This window comes from Vicugna pacos, chromosome 18 (assembly GCF_048564905.1).
Source record: "Vicugna pacos chromosome 18, VicPac4, whole genome shotgun sequence".
Taxonomy (NCBI): domain Eukaryota; kingdom Metazoa; phylum Chordata; class Mammalia; order Artiodactyla; family Camelidae; genus Vicugna; species Vicugna pacos.
The window spans coordinates 5,567,709-5,573,708 of record NC_133004.1 but is presented as its reverse complement, the minus strand read 5'-3'; positions in this window follow the sequence as shown (position 1 = coordinate 5,573,708).

The following is a 6,000-nucleotide window of genomic DNA, read 5'->3' as shown; positions in this document are numbered from 1 at the left end:
TCTCAGAATACCAGAACACTTCTTCGTGTGTGAGCTGGATGTAGGGAAACAGAGTCAAAGCATCTTTCAGGGGGCACAGTTATTCCATTGTTGTGGGTTGTAGGTTAAACAGCCACATCCCATCGATAGGCTCTCGCTAATACTTGGTTTAGAGCCCAACCCCCACATTCCACCCCTCTCCAGCCTAGGAATGCCATCAGGGAAGACAAGCTAAGGGATTCTATAAGAACCCAGGCGCTGCTGGCATTTGGAGGAGACTCCCCACAATCAGGATACCTGAGCACGTCTCAGTGTGTGTGCTGGAGGTGGGGAAACAGAGTCCACGCATCTGTATGGGGGCACAGGTGTTCCAAGATTGGGGAAGTAGTTTCAAACCCTCCAATACCCACAGAGATGCACTCGCTAATACTTGGCTTTAGAGCCCATCCCCCACCATCGCTCACTGCTAGGCCTAGGAAAACACTTAGGGAAGTCAAGCTAAGGGATTCTATTACAACCCAGGTGCTACTGTCTGTTGGAGGAAGCTCCCCACAGTCAGAACACCAGAACACTTCTTCCTGTGTTTGCTGGAAGTGGGGAAACATAGCACACGCATTTTTCAGGGGGCACAGTTATTCCATGGTTGTGGGTTGTAGGTTAAACACCCACATCCCATGGATAGGCTCTCGCTACTACTTGGTTTAGAGCCCAATCCCAACTTTCCCCCGCACACCGGCCTTGGCAATCCACCATGGAATACAAGTTAAGGTATAGTGTTAGAACCCAGGCACTGCTGTTATTTGGAAGAACTTCCCCACACTCAAGACATCTGAACCCAATGTCGTGTATGTGCTGGAGGAGGGAAACAAAGTCCACGCATCTTTATGGGGGCACAGGTGTTCCAAGTTGGGGATTTGGTTTAAAAACTCCACTGCCCAGAGAGGGGCACTCGCTAACCCTTGTCTTTAGAGCCCATCCCCCACATTCGCTCACAGCCCGGCCTAGGTAAACACTCAAGGAGGTCAAGGTAACGGATTCTATTAGACCCCAGGTGCTGCTGTCATTTGGAGGGAACTCCCACCATTCAGGATAGAAGAACACTTCCTCGTTTGTGTGCTGGTGGTGGGGAAACAGGGTCAAGGCATCTTTCAGGTGGCACATGTATTCCCACGTTGCTGGGTGTAGGTAAAATTTCTCAAATTCCCATGTCGATGCATTGGCAAATTCTTGGTATTAGAGCCGAAACCCCACATTCCCCAGCACTCCAGCCTAGGCAAACCATCAGGGAAGGCAAGTTAAGGGATTCAAGTAGAACACAAGCGCTCCTGACATTTGGAGGAACTTCCCCACACTCAGGATCCCGGAACCCAACCTTGTGGCGGGGAGATGTGGAGCCACAATCCAAGTAGATGAATGGGGTCACAAATGTTCCCCATTAGGGGGAAGTCCTCTAAATACTTCCACATTCCATAGGGAGGCAGTTGCTGCTACTTGGCCTCCAAGGCAAACTCCCAGCTTTCCCTCTCAGCCCGGCCTAGGAAAACACACAAGGAATACAAGCTAGTTATTCTATTAGAACCCAGGCACTGCTGTCACTTGGAGGAGCCTCCCCACAATCAGGACACCTGAGCACGTCTCCGTGTGTGTACTGGAGGTCGGGAAACAGATTCCACGCATCTTTATGGGGGAACAGGTTTTCCAAGTTTGGGGAAGTAGTTTAAAACCCTCCACTGCCCACAGAGATGCACTCGCTAATACTTGGCTTTAGAGCCCTTCCCCCACCATCGCTCACTGCTAGGCCTAGGTAAACACTTAGGGAAGTCAAGCTAAGGGATTCTATAAGGACCCAGGTGCTGCTGTCAGTTGGAGGAACCTACCCAGACTCAGAACACCAGAAAACATCTTCGTTTGTGTGCTGGATGTAGGGAAACAGAGTCAAAGCATCTTTCAGGGGGCACAGTTATTCCATGGTTGTGGGTTGTAAGCTAACACCCACATCCCATGGATAGGCTCTCGCTAATACTTGGTTTAGAGCCCAATCCCAACTTTCCCCCACACACCGGACTTGGCAAGCCATCATGGAAGACAAGTTAAGGTATTGTATTAGAACCGAGGCGCTGCTGTTACTTGGAAGAACCTCCCCACACTCAAGACATCTGAACCAGATGTCGTGTGTGTGCTGGAGGAGGGAAACAGTGTCCACGCCTCTTTATGGGGGCACAGGTGTTCCCAGGTTGGGGATATACTTTCACCACCTCCACTGCCAAAAGATAGGAACTCGCTAATACTTGGTTTTAGACCACAACCACCAACTTCGCTCACAACCCGGCCAAGGTATATACTCAGGGAAGTCAACCTAATGGATCCAATTAGATCCCAGGTGCTACTGTCTGTTGCAGGAGCCTCCCCACACTCAGGATACCAGAAAACTTCGTGTGTGTGTGGAGGTGGGGAAACAAAGCACACGCATTTTTCAGGGGGCACAGTTATTCCCAAGTTGTGGGTTGTATGATAAACATCTCCACTTCCCATGGAGAGGCACATGCTGATACTATGAGCATTTTAGAGCCCAATCCCACTTTCAGCCAAACTCTGGCCTAGGAAAACCATCAGGGAAGACAAGCAAAGGGGTTCAATTAAAACCAAGACGCTGATGTCACTTGGAGGAACTACCACACCCTCAGGATTCTGGAATCCAACCTTGTGTGGTGGGGAGGTGTGGAGCCCCAATCCACGCAGATGAATATGTGCTCAGGTGTTTCCCTTTAGGGAGAATTCCTCTAAGAACTTCCTCAGTCCATCGGAGGGTACTCGCTGCTAATTGGCCTCCAAGCCCAACCCCCAGCTTTCCCTCATGGCCCGGCCTAAGGAAACACTCAGGGAACACAAGCTAAGGGAGTCTAATAGAACCTAGGTTCTGCTGTGATTTGGAGTAGCCTCCCCATGCTCAGGATTCCAGAAAACTTCTTCGTGTGTGTGCTGTTGGTGGAGAAACAGAGTCCACGCGTATTTCAGGGGGCACAGGTATTCCATTGTTGTGGGTTGTTGGTTAAACACCTCCAACTTCCATGGAAAGGCACTCACTAATACTTGGATTTAGAGCTCAAATCCCACTTTGAACCGCACTCCAGCTTACGCAATCCATCAGGGAAGAGAGGTTAAGGATTCTCTAGAACACTGGCACTGCTGTCAGTTGGAGGATCTTTCCCAATTCAGGATTCCAGAAGCCAGTCTTGTGGGAGGGGGATTTCTGTATCCCCACTCCACGTAGATGGATGTGGGCACAGGTGTTCACCTTTAGGGAGAATTGATCTAAATACTTCCACAGTCCATCGGGGGCACTCGCTTCTATATGGCCTCAAAGCCCAACCCCCAGCTTTCCCTCAGAGCCAGGCCTAGGGAAACACTCAGGGATTACAAGCTATCGGATATTATTAGAACCCAGGCGGTGCTGTCACTTGAAATTGCCGGCCCAAACTCAGGATACCTGAACACGTCTTCGTGTGTGTGTTGGAAGTGGGGAAACGGAGTTCATGCATCTTTATGGGGGCACAGTTATTCCCAGGTAGATGATGTAGTTTAAACTCCTTCACTTCTCATAGAGAGGCACTAGCTATTACTTGGCTTTAGAGCCCATCCCCCACCATCGCTCACTGCTAGGCCTAGGAAATCACTTAGGGAAGTCAAGCTAAGGGATTCTATTAGAACCCAGGTGCTGCTGTCAGTTTGTGGAGCCTCCCTACTCTCAGAATACCAGAACACTTCTTCGTGTGTGAGCTGGATGTAGGGAAACAGAGTCAAAGCATCTTTCAGGGGGCACAGTTATTCCATGGTTGTGGGTTGTAGGTTAAACAGCCACATCCCATCGATAGGCTCTCGCTAATACTTGGTTTAGAGCCCAACCCCCACATTCCACCCCTCTCCAGCCTAGGAATGCCATCAGGGAAGACAAGCTAAGGGATTCTATAAGAACCCAGGCGCTGCTGGCATTTGGAGGAGACTCCCCACAATCAGGATACCTGAGCACGTCTCAGTGTGTGTGCTGGAGGTGGGGAAACAGAGTCCACGCATCTGTATGGGGGCACAGGTGTTCCAAGATTGGGGAAGTAGTTTCAAACCCTCCAATACCCACAGAGATGCACTCGCTAATACTTGGCTTTAGAGCCCATCCCCCACCATCGCTCACTGCTAGGCCTAGGAAAACACTTAGGGAAGTCAAGCTAAGGGATTCTATTACAACCCAGGTGCTACTGTCTGTTGGAGGAAGCTCCCCACAGTCAGAACACCAGAACACTTCTTCCTGTGTTTGCTGGAAGTGGGGAAACATAGCACACGCATTTTTCAGGGGGCACAGTTATTCCATGGTTGTGGGTTGTAGGTTAAACACCCACATCCCATGGATAGGCTCTCGCTACTACTTGGTTTAGAGCCCAATCCCAACTTTCCCCCGCACACCGGCCTTGGCAATCCACCATGGAATACAAGTTAAGGTATAGTATTAGAACCCAGGCACTGCTGTTATTTGGAAGAACTTCCCCACACTCAAGACATCTGAACCCAATGTCGTGTATGTGCTGGAGGAGGGAAACAAAGTCCACGCATCTTTATGGGGGCACAGGTGTTCCAAGTTGGGGATTTGGTTTAAAAACTCCACTACCCAGAGAGGGGCACTCGATAACCCTTGTCTTTAGAGCACATCCCCCACATTCGCTCACAGCCCGGCCTAGGTAAACACTCAAGGAAGTCAAGGTAACGGATTCTATTAGACCCCAGGTGCTGCTGTCATTTGGAGGGTACTCCCACCATTCAGGATAGAAGAACACTTCCTCGTTTGTGTGCTGGTGGTGGGGAAACAGGGTCAAGGCATCTTTCAGGTGGCACATGTATTCCCACGTTGCTGGGTGTAGGTAAAATTTCTCAAATTCCCATGTAGATGCATTGACAAATTCTTGGTTTTAGAGCCGAAACCCCACATTCCCCAGCACTCCAGCCTAGGCAAACCATCAGGGAAGGCAAGTTAAGGGATTCAAGTAGAACACAAGCGCTCCTGACATTTGGAGGAACTTCCCCACACTCAGGATCCCGGAACCCAACCTTGTGGCGGGGAGATGTGGAGCCACAATCCAAGTAGATGAATGGGGTCACAAATGTTCCCCATTAGGGGGAAGTCCTCTAAATACTTCCACATTCCATAGGGAGGCAGTTGCTGCTACTTGGCCTCCAAGGCAAACTCCCAGCTTTCCCTCTCAGCCCGGCCTAGGAAAACACACAAGGAATACAAGCTAGTTATTCTATTAGAACCCAGGCACTGCTGTCACTTGGAGGAGCCTCCCCACAATCAGGACACCTGAGCACGTCTCCGTGTGTGTACTGGAGGTCGGGAAACAGATTCCACGCATCTTTATGGGGGAACAGGTTTTCCAAGTTTGGGGAAGTAGTTTAAAACCCTCCACTGCCCACAGAGATGCACTCGCTAATACTTGGCTTTAGAGCCCTTCCCCCACCATCGCTCACTGCTAGGCCTAGGAAAACACTTAGGGAAGTCAAGCTAAGGGATTCTATTAGGACCCAGGTGCTGCTGTCAGTTGGAGGAACCTACCCAGACTCAGAACACCAGAAAACATCTTCGTTTGTGTGCTGGATGTAGGGAAACAGAGTCAAAGCATCTTTCAGGGGGCACAGTTATTCCATGGTTGTGGGTTGTAAGCTAACACCCACATCCCATGGATAGGCTCTCGCTAATACTTGGTTTAGAGCCCAATCCCAACTTTCCCCCACACACCGGCCTTGGCAAGCCATCATGGAAGACAAGTTAAGGTATTGTATTAGAACCGAGGCGCTGCTGTTACTTGGAAGAACCTCCCCACACTCAAGACATCTGAACCAGATGTCGTGTGTGTGCTGGAGGAGGGAAACAGTGTCCACGCCTCTTTATGGGGGCACAGGTGTTCCCAGGTTGGGGATATACTTTCACCACCTCCACTGCCAAAAGATAGGAACTCGCTAATACTTGGTTTTAGA